At 36.4% G+C, this 21,519-nt stretch overlaps 1 protein-coding gene across 2 annotated transcripts in view; it reads left to right on the forward strand.

Annotated features, from left to right (window-relative positions):
* LOC148956749 (cell adhesion molecule 2-like) overlaps positions 1 to 21,519 on the forward strand; it is a 241,206-nt gene that overhangs the window by 45,569 nt on the left and 174,118 nt on the right. The gene's annotated exons all lie outside the window — the stretch shown is intronic.

A 21,519-nucleotide genomic window follows, 5' to 3' on the forward strand; every position in this document is an offset into this window, starting at 1 on the left:
AAAGAGAAATAGAGAAATTAATGTCCTGTACTTTCGTCTTAAAAAGTGGGCTTTAATTACATGTCTTTATTCTTTAAATCCTTTTTAGCCCCTATTTATCGATTTAGTAACTACTTTTAACCAAATAACAGCATTTCTCAAGCGGATGTCAGAGATGGAATCCAAGTGGCCTTATCTTTTCCCTATCTGCTGTATTTATTTGATGTTGTTATATAAAACCTAAAGCCAGTAAAAAGAACGTATAGCCTGATTTGTTTTCATAATTTTTTTTTTCAATTAGTTTTCCACAAAAGACGTTTTTCAAAGATATTAAATAGCCAAATTAAACTTAATACGAGTGGAAACAAAGTCAAATGATAATTCAGATGTACAAAGAACATCAATCATTATGAATAAATAATTGATTGTTTCGTTTGTTTCATTTGATACATATAGTTTCGTTTGATTGAGTTTGACATCCCCCTTAACATGTACCCTGGTAGTTCTAACTTAATAAACTTAGCCGTTGGTTAGATATGTCCTTTGACAACCCCGATGCAAGCATTGTCCATTGCTTTAGCTAAACATCCAAGCAGGATCGTTACTAGCCAAAATGTGGGTGGGGGGTGGCCTGCGCGGGGGGGGGGGGGGGGGGGGGGAGGGATTTTACCGACTGGCTGGTCACTATTTTAATGCTCTTTATTTAACCAAATAGAAAACCGTGGCACCATCTGTAAACTCACGGCAGGATAAGGTAAAACTACTGGGTTTACTGACCAAGTTCGAACTTTCTGTAGATGACATGTCAATATTTTCGTGGTCTTTATTCAACCGAACAAAGAATTTTAGCGGCGTCGGAAAAATCATGGCGTATTCGCTTCACGATTTTGCCGACTTCTTTTTTAAACCGAGTGACCAAAACATTGGGGGGGCATCCCCCCTTCCCCTCCTCCATACGTGACGGTCCTGAATTCCTGACAACTTGCTCAAAGTAATTAAAATTCCAAAGTAATATTCTTAGAATGTTCCTGGGAATATGCCCGGGGGGCCCTTTTGACCATCTGCATGTAACCTTTTGAATTAGTTTTATTACCATTTAACCTTCACAGATACTGCCAACTTAATATCATATTTTGTTACTGACTTATTGCAAATATGTGTCATTTCGGCAACCTGGAGACACTTAAACTCTTTTGATTTAGTTCGATAGCTGTAGTACTAATAGTTACGTTGCAGTAGCTGCAGTAGTAGCAATATCAGTAGTTGTATCAGTAAAATTAGCAGTATCAGTCTCAGTCAGAGTCGTGATCGCAACAGTATTAGTAGTAGACGTAGTCAAATATAATCACAAGCATTCACACTTGTAGTCCCAAGTAGTTGCGCTCGCTGTCACAAGTAGTGCTAGTCATAGTCAAAAGTAGTTACAGTCGCAATTAATTGCAGCTGCAAAAGGTCACAGTCGTTATCTAAAGTATTGGCAGGCACAAGTAGTCACAGTCTTAAGCAGCTGTATGTGCAAGTAGTTGCATTAATAATATACATATTCTGATATTCATTTTTTAAAGTCTTAATCCTTCTTTATTTATTAAAGTCAAAAATGAAAACATTTAAAATGTATTTTATTTTCAGTAAAGTGCAAATTATGTTCTGGTCTTGAGAAGGCGTGGGGATTGTCAGCCTTACTCATGTTAATTTTTGCTTGTTTTTAGTTTGTCTCGGTTATTTATGGTACTTTCTGTCCATTTTTGTTTTTTATTTAATTATTGACGGAGGTTTGAGGTAATTTTACGCTTAGAAAATTACATGAATTTATTTCTACTCATTTTGGCTCAATGGAGCAAAATTCCACATTATTGTATATGGGAACTTGGAACTTCTACAAAAGGGTTCTCGGATACTCTAAATTCCTTGACTTTTAAGGGATTTTCTCTCCCTTTTTAAAAAATCTGGGAAGTTTTCTCAGGCTCGTAGCTTTTAATGGATAACACTAAAGTTAATGAATCTTATATATTTGGAATTAGTATATATCTCATATAATTGAGATAATTATATGTAGGCTATGATCTCATATCTAATGATTGTGCTCATCAGATCAAAAATTTAGAGTTCTGATCCAACCAGCCGATTGAGAAGTGGAGATCAGCCAGCCGCGTAGGGAGGGTATTTTCCAGGGGGATATTTTCCCAGAGGAATTTTCTCAGGGAGGATTTTCCTTGGGGAGTATTTCCCATGGGAGGTATTTTCTGCGGGGGATATTTCCGGAGGAGGAGAGGATATTTTCCGTGGATGGTATTTTCCAGGGGGATATTTTTTGAGGGCGGGGTTAAACGCTGGTCAACGCCACCAATACTACTACTATTACCACTACTGCTACTACTACTACTTCTGCTACTACTACTACTACTACTAATACTTCTAATACTACTGCTATTACTACTACTACTACTACTACTACTACTACTACACTACTACTACTACTACTACTACTACTACTACTACTACTACTACTACTACTACTACCACTACTACTAAATTACAGTTACTGCTAGTACTACCGGTACTACTATTATTACTTCTAATGAGGCTAGGTTTATAAGGGTGAAAATTTCATGGAATGTTGGAGGGGGGTTGATGAGCTCAATATACAAACATTATGTGCGTGCAGGTTGTCAAAAGGCGCATCAGAAATATTTGTGCGACAAACAAAAGCTTTCTACGTTGAAAGCTTTCTTCGCTTTCTACGTAATAATAAATAATAAACATATCAGGAACGGTTTAGGGTAATAAGTTGGAACTTTCAGAGAGGCTAACGGGATTAACGTTAAACTTTAAGCCAATATTGAGGGGGGATATTGAACATTATATGAATTCCACTAATACTATATCTGCTACTCTGCGACTAATGCAACTATTACTACTTCTACTACTACTACTTCTACGAAAAATACTGTGACAGCGACAGTGACTACTTTTTGGCTATAACTGAGACTAATAGTAACGACGAATACAACTACTTACTACTAAGTCTGCGACTACTTACAACTGAAAATACTTTCAACACTGACAGCAACTACTTGTGACTTTGACTGCTCACGGCTGTGACTACTTGTAATCTAGACTACTTGTGACTGCGACTGCTTGCAGTTCCAACCAGATGCAACTGCGACTGCAAGTGCTTGTGACCTGCTTGTAACTGTGACTGTAACTACTTACACTGAAAATCCACGTTTTTTTTTTTTTTTTATTATTATTTTTTTTTTTAGTAAAGTGAAAATTATGCTACTGGTCTTGAGAACGCATGGGGGATGTCAGCCCAACTCCTTTTAGTTTTTGCTCGGTTTGAGTTTGACTAGGTTATCTATTGCAATTTCTGTCCATTTAGAGCTTCGTTTGTTTATTAATGGTGATTTGTGATAGTTTTATACTTGGGAAAAAAGAAAATCTAACTCTTAGGATTTGACAATGCTTTCGTCCGTAAAAACTGAAACCATAAGAAATTGTTGATACCCAAAGCCATTTATACTTTCAAAGGAAAGGTAAATCTTCTTAAGCTTTTTGGTGCCCAATGTTCTTAATTTTGATGATTTTTGGCCTAATTTTTTTTCTTCCTCTTTTCTTTAAATTTGGCACCTGATACTTCCAAAAATTGCGTTAGTTCATATGGAAGTCATTGCAACAAAAATGGATTTGCGATACTTATGGATATGCGACACTAAGTTTTTAAGATACTTATGGTTTTTAAATTCTTCTTTTTCCTTTTCCTTAGCACTTCTAAAGAAAAAAAACAAAAATAAAACACTACTCAAATAAAATTATCAAATTTGGAAAACCCAATTTTCTGCGGGGGGAATATTTCCCAGGAGTATTTTCCATGGGACCATTTCCCGCGGGGTATGTCCTGGGAGGGGGGGGGGGGGGGTCCACAGTGGTAATTTTCGTGGGGCGTATTTTCCGCGGTGTGGTATTATCCGGGGAGCATTGCCCGGGGGAAGGGGTAAACGCCTAGAATCATTTTGACAACCTGGATAGATTTAATTTTTTTTGAGTTAGTGCAATAGTAGTTTGATTTAGTAATAGCACTAGCAGTAGTTCTAGCGGAATTAGTAGTAGTTATAGCAGTAGTAATAGCAGTATAGTAGTATTAGAAGCAGTAGTAATAGCAGCAGTAGTAGTAGTAACAACAGTAGTAACAATAGTAGCAATAGTAGCAGTAGAAATACCAGTAATAGTAGCCGTAACAGTCTCAGCCACAGTCGAAGTTGCAGTTGAACTCACTATAGAAGTGCTAGTAATAATGGTAGGTGTAGTAGGAGCAGAAGTAGTAGTAGTATTAACAGCAGTCGTAGTAGCAGTTTTAGTAATAGTAATTTTAGTAGTAGTAGTAGCAGTAGTAGTAGAGCTGGAAGTAGTAACAGTATTAGTAGTAGTTGAAGCAGGAGTAATAGTAGCAGCAGTAGCAGTAGTATTAATAGTACTAATAATAGTATTAGTACTAGCATTAGTAGTAGTAGTAGTAGTAGTAGTAGTAGTAGTAGTAGTAGTAGCAGTAGTAGTAGTAGTAACAGTATTAGTATTAGTGGTAGTAGCAGTAGTTGTAGCACTAGTAGTAGTAGATGTAATAGTAGTAGCAGTAGCAGTAGTAGTAGTAGTAGTAGTAGTAGCAATAGTAGTGGTAGTAGTAGTAGCAATAGTAATAACTGTAGTCACAGTCACAAAAAGTAGTATTAGTGGTCGCAAGTAGTAGTTGTAACTGCAAATTGTAGTAGCAGTTGCAATTAATGATAGTCGTAATAGTCGAACTTAAAAGTAGTAGTCACAGGTAGTAGTTGTCGCAATTAGTAGTGGAAGTCTAAGTCGCAGCAGTAGTTGCAAGTAATAGTAGTAGCAGTTATAAGTAGTAGTAATTGCGGAACAGTAATAGTAGTCAAAAGTAGGCTGGTAGTAACAACCAGAAGTAGTAGTAGCAGTCACAAAGATTAGTGATAATTGCAAGTAGTAGCAGTATTTACAAGTAGTAGAGTAGTCGAAAGCAGTAGTAGTCGTCGTAAGTTTTAGTAGTCATAAGCAGTAATAGTACTTTAACTTGACGCAACTGGTAGTAGTTTCTTCAATTAGTAGTAGTAGTAGTCGCAAGTAGTCACAGTCACAAGAGGTCGCAGTCAAAAGTAGCTACTATGTCGAGTAACAGCAGTGACAAGTGGCTGCAGTGACGACTAGCCAGAGTTGTGCAGTCACAGTCACAAGTAGTCGCAGTCGCAAGTAGTCACAGTTGCAATTTGTTGCAGTCGTAAGGAGTGTCAGTAGCAAAAATTTGCGGTTGCAAGTAGATGCCATTAGTCCCAGCCATAAGCAGTCACAGTCGTAAGTAGTCACAATTAGTTGCAGTTGTAGTCGCGGAGATAGTCGTAGTTACAGTCACGGTCGCAGTAGTAATGTTTTTTACTTCGTTTTTGACCGTTTTTTAAAGAATTCCGGGAAGCTTTTCACCCCCTTCACCAAAAACTATCCCCCCCCCCTTCGCCCATGGAAAGATCCTCTAGATTATTCAATCCCGGTGAAAATTTACCCTGGACATAATTCTTAACATTTCCAGATGTAAAATTGAATCGGCAAAGAGAAAGTATGACAAAAAAAAAGAATTTCGTGCAGGAATTTCAGAAAATTCGTGGGGGTCATATTTTCTCCAAAGGTATAGTTATTGGACCTTTCAACTATGCTAAACAAAATCGCTATCTCAAAATTATATCGGGCAACTTCGGAGAAAAGCACCCCATTTTTTTGATCTCTTTGAAAGGGCACTAGAAATTTTAATTTCCGTTAGAATGAGCCCTTTCCTCGATATTATTAAACAATTGGTTTTATACGAGCACCCCGGATAAAAAAAGTAATGATCACGCATTCCTGATCTTCCTTTTGGCAAAAAATACAAAATTCAGTATTTTCGCAGTTTTGAGCTTGAAACCTCGACAATAGAGTTCTTTGATACATTGAATCTGATGGTGTGATATTCGTTAATATTCATTGACTTTTAAGAGGGGAGGGTTCTAAGATTCCATAACACCCCCTTATTACTCTCTCTCTCTCTCTCTCTCTCTCTCTCTCTCTCTCTCTCTCTCTCTCTCTCTCTCTCTCTCTCTCTCTCTCTCTCTCTCTCTCTCTCTCTCTCTCTCTCTCTCTCTCTCTCTCTCTCACACACATACACACAAAAACACACAACACACGAAAACGGTCTCTTTTTTTGAGAAAAATTGTAGAGTAAGTGTCAAAACAATCTTGAAAATAGCCTATAGTCAGCTATAGAGCTATAGAGTAAGTGTCAAGATACAAATACCTGTTAAAATTCAAACTCAAAACGACCAGAAATTACTATTAAAGAATAAATGAAGCCCAAAACGACCAAAAATTAAATAAACAATTATAACAAAAAAAAACATACAACAAGTAATAATATAAATGAGTAAATAAATCTTAAAGCGAGTAATGCTTAAATTGGAATATGCAAATCAAGCTTAAAACAGAAAAGAAACATTTTGCTATTGAAGTATAAATGAAACTCAAAACGAACAGAAATTAAAGAAAGAATGAATGCAAACAAACATACAATAGATACTAATGTAAATGAATTGATTTAATTTGCACCAATATGCAGGATTTCTATGCCCCTCCTGTCCCCTTGCCCCCGTTAGGAGGAAGTTACCATTTTTGTTTGCTAATGAAACTTCTCAATAGCTTAAGTCATACTTTTTCTGTTGATGAGTTTTCTTATCGCCCAAATTCCAATGATGGCATTTACACATTTGGATCTTGGATTATCAATGAAAACTGGCTGGCTCTCAAAGGAAAAAACGACATTAATTTTAAAGTCTCTGAATTCCAAAATCTGATTAAAACAAAATGCATAAATTCCTTCCCTGTGAAAAAAGTAAAAACATGTTCTAATGACAAACCATGCATTACTAGCCAATTAAAATTAAATTGAATCTGCTAAAGAGTGGTAAAACATCCGAAGCGAACTCACTGCGTAAACATATAAAAAAAGAAATACGTAAATCTGCTTCTTCATATTACAAATGCAAAGTCCAGGATTTATTTTCTACAAAACCAAAACAATGGTATAATAGAATAAAGAAAACTTGTGGAAAAACACATAGTAATATAGATTTCCATTTCCAAGAAGACCCTTCAGTTAGAACCAATGATCTGAACAGGTTTCTTTCTTCCATAGTTCAGAACCTCCCTCCCCTTTCTTTTGATACTCCTTATGATTTGTGCTCTCTCAATTTTCTCGTTATTTCGCCCTCGGATGTGAAGGAAAAAGTTAAGAACATTAAAAAGTTTAGTTTATATCCACTAGACTTCCCGAGTGTACCAATTAAAGCATTTGTTGACTATTTTTCAGAATCATTCTCCTTAATTTTCAATAAAATCACCTCTAGCGGTTTATTTCCAAATTATTGGAAATCGCGTATTAATGATCCCCTGAAAAAGAAGGGTAACAAGCAATATCTTGATGATGTCCGTCCCATTACTCTAACTCCAGTTTTTTCGAAGTTATATGAAAGCTTTTTAGCTGAGTGGTTGAAAGTAAAGATAATCCGAAATGTTTACCAAAGACAATTCGGAAACCTGCGCTCTACATCTACTACCCACTATCTTGTTCACCTTATGGACACAGTATGTAACACACTCGAAAAACCCAATACCTGGCTCAATGTTATCGCTGTTGACTTGCAAAAAGCTGTTGATGTAATCAACCACAATATACTATCAGAAAAGCTATCTAATGACTTTCAAGTTGACCCTTATTTAATTAGAATAATTGCGTCTTTCCTCTCTAACAGAACGCAAGTCGTGAAATACCTGAATGTATATTCTGATCCCCCCCCCCCCAATTTATAATGGTGTGCCCCAAGGAACCCTTTAAGGTCCAATTTTATTTCTTACAATGATAAACAACCTTGGTGTTTATTTTCCTGATAGATGGAAATTCGTTGATGATCTAACTGTCTTAGAGACATGTTCCGAAAATTCAAAAAGCAACCGAAAAATTCAAAAAGCATCTTGGAATCGATATCAGCCGAAGCTCTTACTGATGATATGAAAGTCAACCCTTTAAAGTCAACTGTTCTTACTATTAATTTCCTTGAAACTTCTCCTTCCTTCTCCAGTCCAATCCTCCCTGAAATGTCTGTTACCAGCATGAAATTACTGGGCGTTACCATTTCAAGCGATTTAAAATGGGATTTTCACAATAAGGACATCTTAAAACGCGCAAATGCCGCAAATTCCCATCTTAGAATCCCTAATAAATTTAAATGCCCTAAATCGCACTGTTTGAGGATTTTCCTGTCATTTGTACGCCCAACCCTTGAGTACGCCTGTCCTCTTTGGCATCCTGGCATTTCCATTGAATTGTCGGACAGAATAGAGGCAGTCCAATAAAGGTGCCTAAGAATTATCTTCAATGAGGGTAAAGTACCTTATATTTCCCTTCTTAGGAGAGCTAATCTTGTCACCCTTAAGGAAACTAGAGCAAAAATCACCTTGCATTTTGCTAACAATAACCTTCATAACCCTCGAACAACTCCCCTTTTCCTTGGTCAATATTCACCCCTTCGACCCCGCCTCCCTCATTCTGTGTCAACAAAAATTCCCCTTCTTGCCCCAATAAGAGTTTGCACTGAAAGATATATAAGAACTTTTATCCCTTACATAGTTGACATTTTCAATCAGTGAATCTCCGCTGCCTCCCCCCCTCACTCACTCTTTACCTCATAGTTATTAATTTTAATGCCCATTTTGCAAATTTGGAGGTTTTATATTTATGTTTGTTAGTCACCAACTATCTTATGTTTTTGTTTTAATTTTACTTTATCCCGTTGTTAATTTTACGATTTTTTTTTTTTTTTTTTTTTTGGCATTTTTGCTGACTTGACATTGGCCTTCTAATTTTATGAGTTTTTTTGTTTTTGTTTTTAACATTTTTATGTATTTGACATTGACCCTTTTATAATTTCCTGTTGTTTTTTGATTGTTTGTTTTTGTTGTTCTTTTTCGCTTTATTTGACGCTAAAGTGCGAATTCATCCCTTTTGTTCTTGTGATAGCCGTTTTTCAGCAATAAATCTTATCTTATCTTGTCTTATCTTAAAACGAATGAAACTTGAATTGAATAAGCAAATCAAGCTTGAAACGAAAAAAAAATCACTACAAACCAGAGGTTGGGTATCGCCTCCTTCTCTCACTGTAAAGTCTAAAACCTACTGCGTCATGGGGCTGTACTGAAAACTATTTGTGTCTTGAACAGTCTTAGAAAGTTTAATTAAAATCAAATTGAATATTTGATATATAATGATATTAATTGTTTAAAGATCCATCAGTTCAAGATTTTTTTGCACTGAAATTTTATTTTCATTTTCAACGCTGTAAGACCTGGAAGAAAAAATATTTGGAATATCATTTGTTTTCAGTGAAGTGCCAATAACGCAGTAGTCTTTAGGCTTTTACAGTTGAGGAAGGAGACAATTTTAGGGGTCTTGAACAATTTTGAAAAGAACTAATAAATTAAACTGAATATTTGATGTATAATGATATTAATTGCTGAAAGCTTATCAGTTCAAAATTTTATTGTAGATTTAATGTTTATTTTCAACATTATGTACAAAAGAAAATATTTGTAATACAATTCGTTTTCAGTAAAGCGCCATGACGCAGTAGGTTTTAGACTTTTACAATGAGCGAAGGAGGCGATACTTTTCCTTTTCTTTGAAAAACTCCTTTTTCGGAAAGTTTTTTCTTAATTAATCAGTATAAAAAGCCAATACTGCCGTTGTAGCAATTATCAAGATAATTGTATTTTTAGTTTTGGTTGCTTTTACCAAGTCACTTTTTACTTTCGGTTTTTATCACAAATTTTTTAAGACTTCATATCACAAATTTCATATTTGATAAGATTCTCTTGTTACGAATTTTTTTTTTAACCTATTCATTTTATTTAGTTGAATAGGACAGTAAAGAAAGAGAGTCAATTTGACAGCTGGATAGTCAAGTTTTAATTTTGTTTTTCTTTCACTATTCTATTTTTTTAGATGTTTGAAGTAGAATGCTTTGTCTGGATTTGCTCGGTGCCATAGAAATTCCCATGTTATCCGCTTGCCATATGTTCCTTCCATTGTTATTCTATGGAACCTCTACACGTTATAGAACACGTTATGAAACTACGTTATATTTGCTCTAGCTCCATTGTTACTATTCCAAACGAGCGGGGATTCCCCTCCTGTTCCTAAACATTGCAAAAAAGATAGCAGTTTGATCGGGGATTCCCCGCACAAATTTGTTTAAACTCAGATTTTTTAAACAAGATTGTTTTTTTTTCAAGCTGAAACCTGTTTTTTAGGGAGCCAATCAGAGACAACGGAGATATTTACTCCTCTCTCTCTCTCTCTCTCTCTCAGACAATTTTTGTTGTTGCTAGCTCAGTTTCATTGTGGCAGTGAGAGTATCAACACATGAAAAAATGTTCCACAAATGTCCACTATGTATGTACACACTGGGCAGCTGGTCATCATGTGAGAATTGCACAATGATTGATGAGTATGATGAAAAGTGTAGATTATGCAACCCGTGTAAATTGGATAGAGGATATGCTGTACAAATTAAAGGTTGTAATCCCTGTCTTAAAGAGGTGTGTGACTCTAATCCTAGAGGCAACCTCTGCTCCAATTGCCATCATGATAAATGTAATCAGTGGGAGAACACACATCCCGGTATGATTTGAAAAAATCCTAGGCGTGACTATAGTTTATTGTTAAGAGATTGGTATCGTCGTGGTTTTAGATTATTCTGGGAGGAGGAATCGGATAAGCGATTCAACTGTTGGAACAACAAAAGACTATGGTTTCTACGTCATCGTTCTGAAGACAATGGGTGTTATGATTATAAGCCCACTGATTTTTATTTGGCTGTGACGGAATGTGATTCGACACTTGAGGACACTGTTTGTGAAATTGCTTCAAATAGACAAATTGAAACATGTGAATTCTATAGAATAAATGATAATAGTATCATTGCCTATACAACGAGATATGACAAGAGTGAAGTTACACTCTACTGTAGAAAATGTGACCCTGACATTGCAGTACATCAGGATCAGTACACTGTGAATTCAGATAATCTACCTGCACCAGTTGTCGTCGACAAATACCTAGTAGAAGATGAAATCTAAAGAGTAGAAAAGACGTTTTATCATGTATATAAATTTTTATTAATAAACAATTTCCCATACATTTTTAGAACATTTTATTCGTAGGGCACTAAAATCAATATTAAATACGCTTGTAAGTATATTTTACACTAGAAAGTCGTTCAATCAAGGTAAGTCAACGTAGATGTTGAGAAACTGTTTGTAGGTGTAGCCACGACATCTGAACATGAAAAAGAGTAGTGCATGAAAGCCAGATTTCTTAGTCGTTAAATCCTGTACTCTTCGTTGATTTTGAATAATGGATTTCCCACTGCTTTCAATAAAGTTGCTGATGTATGGAGTGTAGAATTTATACAATAGGCCAAGAGGATAAAAAATTCAATGTTATTCGCTGTTTGAAAGATGCATAGCCAATGGCCAGTCTTCAAAGTCGATGGACTGCTAGTAACAATGATTAGGGTATTGTTAACACTTGGAATTTTTTCAATGAAGTCCGATGTTATACAATAGGACTTGTAATGGGACATGTATGGATCCCTACTAAATACGTTTATATTTGGTTCGTGTTCACGGTGCTAGGTCTAGTAGAACACTGCCGTCCGGCGTGATTTCCCAATAGGTTTCAAATTGACTCAGTGATATTAGCATGATACTCTCAGTCAAAGCATTGGCAAATGTACACTCTAAAAGTACATTCCCTGTTCGTACTATGTTCATATCCTGAGTCCCCGACAAGTCCAAAACAAATACCCCATGATTTTTTGAAAACATTGAATGGGTTATTCCATTTTCAAATAGTTAAGAGTCATGATCTAGGGATTGCATTGTCAACTCATACAGAGTTCTATAGGATTATCTGTCAAATGATAAAGTGTACAGTGGAATACCATTCACTTTGTACGCAAGGCTAGATAGACCGAAAAAATTAAAATTCATGGGGGAATTCAGTCCAGGATCCAACGGCACTGCCACTCTTCACAAAGGCCAAAGCCAATTTTGATGGGATTTCTCCATTAATAAATGATGAATCGCTATAGCTACGAGAGCCGGTGGCAATGTGACGTTGATTGGTGATCGTATGGGGAACAAGAAGTTTAATGTTGTTGCCATTGGCTCTTAGCTTTTCCACTGCCAATGCAACAGAGCTCATAACCTGTTGTTTTCGAACGTGGAGAATTGCCGATGTGATAATGACATTTGCATCGGGTGCTGCAGGAAGTGTTTTTCTCAAAATTAAATTCGATGGGGCCAGCTGTAACTTTATGTCAATCTTGGCATTGGGGGGTAGCCATTGGGATATATTGAATATCTCATGATTTAATTTTCCAACCAGATGATACTCTTGGGTCACTGCAGTAGTCAACTCACAATCAGTATCAACACCTGATCGATATTCATAGCCCAATGATTGTCCTCTCAACTCCTTGTATGCCTTTGGTGTCATCATCATAAATTGTATGTAGCTTGCATAGTTGGATAAATTATTGCTAGTGCTCACCAATGTTCCATTAACAAATACATTAATTGGTTTGAACGGATTATGTGGAATACAGTTTTCGTAGGAGAGACCTTTGGCAGAATTTTGAGTTGTATTATATGACTTTTTCTTCATCGCAACATTTAAATCAATAAATGTTGATGACAAATCAATGAAATTGTCTTCATTGGAAAATATTTGAAAGTGTATATTTTCCGAGAGGGGTTGTTGGGAATGAAATTGTTCATAGTAGCCATACTTAACACTGACATCAACATTTTCAGCATTGAATAGATTCAATGAGGAACTGATTGATGGATATGATTCCTTGTAGGGGGAGATCAGTCATCTTAAGAGAAGAAATCCTTCTTTGATCTAACAATCTTTTTCTTTTTCTTCTTCTGCTTATTGGTCTTCCTTGTTTTATTCCTCAAAGTCCTTGTTGATGTCCTTTGCTTCCCGCCTGGGTGGAGAATGACTAGTGAATGACGCGCACGCATCCTTTTCAATCCCTCCCCATTTTGCCGAGATTTTAATTGCTCACCAACGGCTCTTGCTGAAGATCTAATATTTTCCTTAACACTCTCCTTGATATTCTTGCCCGACCCCCAGTCCTGTAGTGGAGGCAGCAAAATTTTATGCAGCAGGCACAAGATATTTTCTGGCAAGGGGTAGTGCAGAACGAAATAGCCTAGCAAACCAGCTACCATGACCATAGCCAGACATTGTAGTACAACCGTTGAAGTAGTTCAATCCATTGCCTATTTGACGTGGACTCAAAGCACCAACATAGCAATCGATATCGGGGCAGACAAAAGGAATTCTTCTATTGTTCATTTTAGATGATTGTGCTATCGCCGACAATGGGTCGAAAATGACATGTAATCACTGCTAAGCCTTTTGTTATCTCTAGAGGATCACCCAATTCACTTCTTAGTGTTAACTGACAGAGTTCCAAATAGGAAGTGTTTACAGGAACATACTGAAGATGCTTTATATTATAGTGATGAACAAGTTCATGAGTTGTTTTTCGTTCAAGAACACGTAGGAGGGGGATATTTGAAATACCGACTCTCGATGTTTCCACAAAGGATGTAAAGTAAAATATGCAAGAGTCCGAGGCAAAACCAGGTGGATAATCAGCAAAAATAATTCGAGTCAGTCCTTAGATGGCGCCAGCATTTTCTCATTGATCTTATTATTTTTAAACCCAATAAAGTCTCTCAGATTATCACTGAGGAAAATTATTTTAGTGTCGACAGGTGTGGAAATGTAAACTCTATCATGTTACACTGAATAATTAAAATAGAATGTACCCTTCTTTCGATATGAGATTTTTCTATTGATTTTACGACAAAAATCAGTCATATTATCGTATTCAATATATTTAAATTTTGCATGTGGATATTTACTAGATTTAAGTTCTTCAACCCATTCAGATTCGACAAAGAGTGTCCAATCGAATGGTATAACTTATATCATACACACGATCCTCTATCAGGATGTCATAGGTATTTTTGAGAAAACAGTCGACAATAGCCATTTTATCGGGACTGTCAAATTTGATGGCGGGGGAGAGTTTTGTCAAAAAATCACTTGTCATATTTAAGGTGTTGTAGAGAGGATCGAAAAAATAGAACATAAATGTTACATTGAGATCATTGGGCATTGTCAATATCTTCAACGTCGATCCAAGAATAAAATTCAGAGCTATGTCCTAACTACCGAACTAGTATCTGTTTCCTACACCTTTGAGTACATGTCCTTAATATATTTTCAGTGTGATAAAGCTTATCATTATTTATAACCTTTTTTAGTTTAAACTCACAATAGCCCCAGAGACCCTCTTTATCTTTGATATTGTGTAACCGATAATTTATGGGTTTAGTGTCTAGGATTTTTGCCACTATGGAAAGTTCGGTGGACCACAAGTAATTCCCCTTTTCAAAAACATTAGTTGTCCTATTAATTCGAACAGTGTCACCAACATTGAATTTATTTTTCATCTTGACAATCGTTTCTTTGAATTACTTTTTAAAAAAGGTGTCAATTTTATCATGATCCGACTGATAAAAATGTGTTGGCGTAGATTTGGACGATGATCGATGAGGTCGTTGATTATAAATCAACATGATTTTATCTAAATCATGAATAAAAGCCGGTGTATTTTTCAATGTACAATATCTTGAAATTAAAAGTCGAATAGTTCTTATCAATCGTTCGGCCAATGCAGCCTTGACAGTACTATGACTATGATAGAGCAGTGTACTATATTTCACTAGTACTTTTGCAACATAGGGATTAATAAATTCACTTCCGAGATCCGTTTGAATATTTTAATATGAATCTTGTTCAAGAATACTTTCATTGGCTTGAGAAACTTCAATCCCTTTCTTTGTTCGCAATGGAATTGCATATGCATAGCGACTAAAAACACTGATTAAAAGAAGAATTTACTTGTACGGTGTATTGTGACATTTTTGAATTTCATCTAGAGTCAGGAGGCCTGCTTGCATTATATGCAGTGGGTAAAAGGCTTTAATTTTTCGATATTGATTGGCATGAAGCCTATGATTTCTATGCAGAGTGTAACTTGATTCATTTTGTAGATAGTCTTGTACACTTTTATTGTGAACACCAGTGACCTTGGAAGGAGTGGTGGGGGAACTTAAACTCCCCACTTCACCAATATTTTCATAAACACCTTTCAGAACTTCAACCATTTTGAACGTAAACACCATGTGTAACGTCCGCTACCCTTTTGTATACTGGCGGTTGGTGGTGGTGGTGGTGGTGGTGGTGACGCTGACTTGATACGTCTTCGCTTTTGTCTAGCTATCAGTGGTGTGCTAGTATTTTCCAAAATTGATTTAAAATCTTCTTCTTCTTCTTTATATTTTAATGATGTTGACAATGATGCATATTCATTTATTTTTCTTAGAATTTGTCTATTGCTAATAAGACTTTTGAGGAAGTTTAATGTGTTTAAAAAGCTGTATAGATGAGCGTGAAATGATAAAAGTTCTTTACGATTTGTAACCATGTCATAGATTAAATAAAGTAGATTATAGCTCTTGCCCTGAATTATAATCCCTTTCCCATTGCTCTCAACTTGAATATGATCTTGACCACTTTCTATGAGATAGGCTAGGAGTCGTGTAAATTGTTAGCAAAATTAGTTGGACAATAGATTTACAATTTTCAATAAAATTGAATCCAATTCCTCCTTCTTTAATTGCGTTCCAGCAGCAGCAGACTCTTGAGAAGATGATTCTTTTTTGTGATCAATAGCAGCAGCAGTGGCGCTCAAATGAAAAGACTTATGTTTGTCCACTCGGTGTAATGCGTCTTGAAGTAAAAGCAGTTTTTTATCATCCTGAATATTCTCATTGTCAATGAATTTACTCAGATTGTTCTCAAAACGTTCCATGGGTGAGATAGCGAGTTCTATTGCAGTCAATTTATAGGATTTTGCCATCTAGAGAAAACTATTTACAAGTCCTGCAATTATTGGCAGTAAAAGTGTGAAAAAGCTACCGCCCGCCTGAAGAAGTCGTTTCTTTTTAAAATTCTTTCCATTCTTTTTATAGGCCAATGTAAGTACAAAGGAAAGATGTTACTTTGCCCGTTGCTTAAATACATCTGGCAGTTGAACATTACCCTCGGTCAAAATTAAAAAAAGTTCAGATATTAGATTAATGAAATCATTGTCAATACCATGTTTGAGTATGGCTTTCCTAAGCGAGGGTTTTGAAGTGCTTAGAACTGAAAACAGATGTCTATTTTCATGTAGTTTCTTCAGTGTCATGATACCGACTAATAGGTCTTTTTAGTGTTCACGAGGAGATATACTGTAAATTCATTGTCAAAAATATCTGTGACTACACGCAGATCCTCAGGTGTATTTTGATTAAGATCTAATAGGATATAGCCGTAGGGTATATAAGTTGCCTGATTGTATGCTGAGAGCAGAAATTTGGAGGCGCCTGGATAGATTTGTTTATTGAGGGTTATTAGCGAGCTAGAATCACGAACAACTCTGTAGATAAAATAGTAGGTGCAGTTCAATGCAAGTGTTCGCATACATTTGCTCTGATGAAAGAGTTTGTGTAGAACCAGAGTAACAGAAATCTGTTCATGATGAGAGCAAACAGTGAACAATTGCAGCATTTCCTGGGACCATTGTTCAATAGATTCAGCCAGATCGTCAATGATCAACCACGAGTTTGGTTCAATCATGCTGAAAACATCAAGTCCCTGTATGAATTGTATCTGCACCAATCCCGTGGTGGCAATTGCTTTTATTTTATTGTATGACTCCTGCCAAATACTGTAACAACAGTAGATTTTTTTCGGCTTTTCCACAAACATTTTATCGCAATTTTTAATTATTTTAGTTAAGAGTGTTGTTTTGCCTGACTTTGAGGGCCCACACAGAAACGATCTGAATGGTGTTTTAAATTGATACATGTTCCCTTCAATAGTTCACCCAGACAACTAATTGTAGACTATAGTTGTCTACTGACTAAATAATTTCCCTACAACTACTCCGTTCAAGAATAATAAGAAGAAGATGAAGACGAACAAAGAGTCATATTTTATTTTATTATAATCCTAAAAAAAGTAAAGATGCTTTAAAAATATTACATTGAAAAAAAGCACATTAATTTGGAAAAAAAATACACGTTTTTTAAATTTATTTATAATAAAAAATACAAAATTTGAAAGGACACAGAGAGAAAAAAAAAACACTTAAATAAATACACTTTTTTTTGTTTATAGAAAAATACAACATTTATTGGAATAAAGCACTTAAATTAATATAAACTTTTAATTTGAATGCAATATTTACAAAAGCACAAAAAAAAATCTGCTCTAAGTCAAAAAAGATAACTTTGGTAGTGGCTGGCGGTGAGCCCCCTACTGGCGGCCGGTATTGTATTTTCAACAATACAATTCCTATAGATGTCCATACTGAAATTCTTATCCACATAGCGCGTGGGTACTCCTTTGCAACGTTTCTTGATTTCCTCGTCGTTTGTCTGTGTAAAGTACACCTTCGGACTTATAAACATAACTCGGGAAATCATATCTCGTCCCGTTTAGTATGTAAGAAATAAAATCTGATTCTGAGCCTAAAGCTTCACAAGCTCTTGGTAAAGCCACTCTCAGTTGAGGCATTCCGTCTGTTAGCTAATAATTTACGCTTGCACTAATCCATTATCTAAGTTTGGGGTATTTAGTATAAACAGTAGATAATCTTTTTTCCTAAAATAGACCTCTACTTGCCTCTCTTTTGGCCATATTATACTAGCCCCCTTGTAGCACGAGTCCAACATCAGATCTCTTTATAGAGGTCCCCAGTATCACAATGCCTGCAGAACTATTTTTATTGAATACAGTATTTCCTTTTTTTCTATTCAGTAGTACCATTTCTACGTCAATGATCGTGAAGTAAGTTTAATTTGGATCGGCAATAATTCGAGCACATTGTTTGGGATCGGTCACGACGTCACAACGCTTTCTATTGCGAACACTTTCACACATTTTGCAGAAAGTAGAATTCAAAATGAGCTTATAAATTTCTTTTTCAGCTTTCGTCTGCACTTCTGAATGTTTGTTGACAAAGGTTTCAAAAGACTTTTTTAGATATGGTTTTTGGCTAAACTGGAGCGCTCTGTGAGCCTTTTTGACGTTGAAACCGTTGTTGCACATCCATTTTATAGCCACGTGATGTACAACAATATTTTTTTTCGGCAGAAGGTAAGCTATAAGTTTTTGTTTTGAAGGTGACCAATGCAATCCGTCCTCCTCGACTAAACGCCTATTGCGGGGGCTAAAAGAGTCCCTAGTCAAAGGTCTATTGATGCAAGGGAAAATAAAATCCTTTACTGAATCGTGAAGCTCAACTGGTATCTCCCCATCAATTTCAAAAAACCATCCAACCGGTCCATTCTCCTCAACACTGTCGTCAATGTTGGGGAAATGGGGAGCTTGAGGGTCATTGAGCCATTTATAGTCACTGCAAGGTTGTGTATAATGGGACATGGCTGAGGGGTAGAGAGAATTCATATCAAGGAAAACTGCATCCGATTTTTTCCCCGTCTTCTCTCCAGTTGGATTAGTTTCCAAGATACGAACCCCGTGAAAAACGTATCCAACCCTCATTGACCTTTCGATGAACAGGTGCTGATCAGTGTCTGTGATTAGCCCAATTTTTCCCCGCTAATTTTTAGGATGAGGTCCATCACCAGATGAGGAGATGAAAAATAATAGCCCAAATCAAGATTAAATTCCCCATAGATTTTGTCCGTATTTTTACACATAATTTTCTAACAAAGTTAACACATCCCTCGACAAATACAGCTTGCAGTAGTCAAACCCATTTTTACACCCTCCCTCTGCCCACACTTTTTTAGCAAAACTGTATTCATCGGGGGTACACCTACGATCGTGTAGACTGTCGTAAAACGATTCAATCGATGGAATAGTTTCCTCGGCGAATCTCGACATGGAACAATAATAATCATAAGAATATATGCCCTTGACCGTCAACAAATCATATAAATCATTTGTAAATTGTTGCTTGAGAAGGGGCAAAGCGTTGCAGCCGTCATCGTTTTTCTGCACTTGCATTAATTCGCTCAATGATTTGGGGAAAAAACTGTAGGAATCTAAAAAACGAATTTTATTCGTATACTCAACGTTGTTTTCAGCAAATTTCCACATGAATTCCAAAACAAGCAACTTTTACGACGAATTAGTACAGATATTGTAGGAAAATCTTTCTACCACCCATACATCATACACTGGTCCATTTGTTTTAAGATGTGCCATTGCTTGTAGCACATTCTTTAGATCGTAGTTAGAATTATGTATAAAAAACGGAAGAAAGAGTTGCTGTTTAATTTTTAAATTACATGAATTGTGAGCCCACCCCCGAAAGATACTTTTCCCCGTTGAATTGGGGTCAATAAGGTGATTATGATCCTGGACAGCGTCTTTTGGGGCAAGAGCACTCCTACAAACCCAACAAATTGTCCCCTTTTCTAGTACCAGTTGCTCTTTATCTGATAATGTCATTGGGTAGTTGGTGTGACGCAATCGTGAAATTGCGCTGTTTGCTGTTTTTATTAAAGATACCAATAACTTTTCCATGCTACCCTCCTCATACATAGCCAAAAAACTCTTCCAACTGCATTTTATTATTGGAATCGCGACGGGCATGCACATAGGACCTCGCATCTAGGTTGTGTTACTTATCTACATTCGGTTTTGACTGGTTCTATACTTCAACTATTCTTGATTTACCGTCTAAAGATACTTTATCAGCTTTAAGCAGGGACTTTCGTATGTTTTTAAATTTTAAAGTATCTTTTACTTCTGTAGGCAGTACTATCCATTGTTTGACAATAATTTTGCAGTACCCCATGTGATCCGAAAATGATCGCTCAGATCTGAATGGAGAAAGGCACATGGGGCAATAGAGACGTTCCCCTTTCTGAACGCCTTGGGATAAGTCGACTTATTGCTGTAACGGGGAAAAATTTACCATAGGAATTTACATCTTTGGGGGGCTCGTAAATAACCCAAACCCAATTTTTAACATTATCTACCAACGGTGTTCTAACTGAAAATAAAACCCGTTTTTTATTTGGTTTCTTTCCCCCTTTACAAAATCCGTGTCATACTGGAGAACAACCACCCCCAACCCAAGATTTTCATTTGCTTTTTCAAATAGGGTTATTTCTTTCAAGGACATCGAATACTTCCCCTCTAAACAATCAAAATTTACCTTAGGGAAATTCTCTCCACCGTTACGAACAAGGCCGTCGAGATTTTTCATTGTTGACTCTTTGTTTAATGTCTTACTGGCTGCTACTAAAATGCATATTTAAAGAATTTCAGCCCCGTGTCAAATCTGAAACCTTGAACCCCTCTTGTAGCCGACAAATCTGGGTGGCATTTTATTTTTAGATTACCCGCTCCCCCCTTAAAATAAAGTTTTTTTTTAAATCTACTGAGATTCAGATCCATGTGTTCAATATATAAAATGGTGGACCCGCTTCCCCTCTCGTTAAACGTGTCCAAAGTCGAAATTAATTTATTTACCCAGTTGAAAAAGTTGTCTTCATATTCATTTAGACCAGGGTAAAAAGTTTGATTGCCAGTTGAAAAATGAAAATAAAAAATATCCCCAGATGTTCCCTTTTGTAAATAAACTTTTTGATTTACTGATACTTTAACCCCCCCCCCCCTTGACCCCTCCAATTCTGAATCTGAATCTCTATAAGTGCTCAAATTCTGTCGATGTAGCTATGGAGAACATTTACAGGGTCTGTTAAAATAACGCCCCCATCAATCACGTTTTCTTCGGGAGGATTAAAATCTACCCTATGTGTTTGTAAGTGACCAAGAGCAGACGCTAACAAATAAAATTCACGTAGTTCCGGGGATATGACACTATTTTCATGTCCTGCACCTATTTGCACAGGACCCAATTCACTAATTATAAAACTATCGTCAAAAATGTCCTTGGGAACATTAGGTCCAACAATTTGCATAAGACTGTCCATTTCTTCAGCTGTAAATTGAAAATCCAGGGGGATATTAAATGGCATACCTTCACTAACATCATCCGGCGCAGGACCCAATTCACTAATTATAAAACTATCGTCAAAAATGTCCCCGGGAACATTAGGTCCAACAATTTGCATAAGACTGTCCATTTCTTCAGCTGTAAATTGAAAATCTAGGGGGATATTAAATGGCATACCTTCACTAAGATCATCCGGCGAGAGGGGGCAATTACCCATGATACTTTGAAGTCCCGGGCCAGAGAAGGCAGCAGTTTTCACAGC

The sequence above is a fragment of the Artemia sp. Qi Xiang Cuo genome, chromosome 1, assembly GCF_049724085.1.
Source record: "Artemia sp. Qi Xiang Cuo chromosome 1, ASM4972408v1, whole genome shotgun sequence".
Taxonomy (NCBI): domain Eukaryota; kingdom Metazoa; phylum Arthropoda; class Branchiopoda; order Anostraca; family Artemiidae; genus Artemia; species Artemia sp. Qi Xiang Cuo.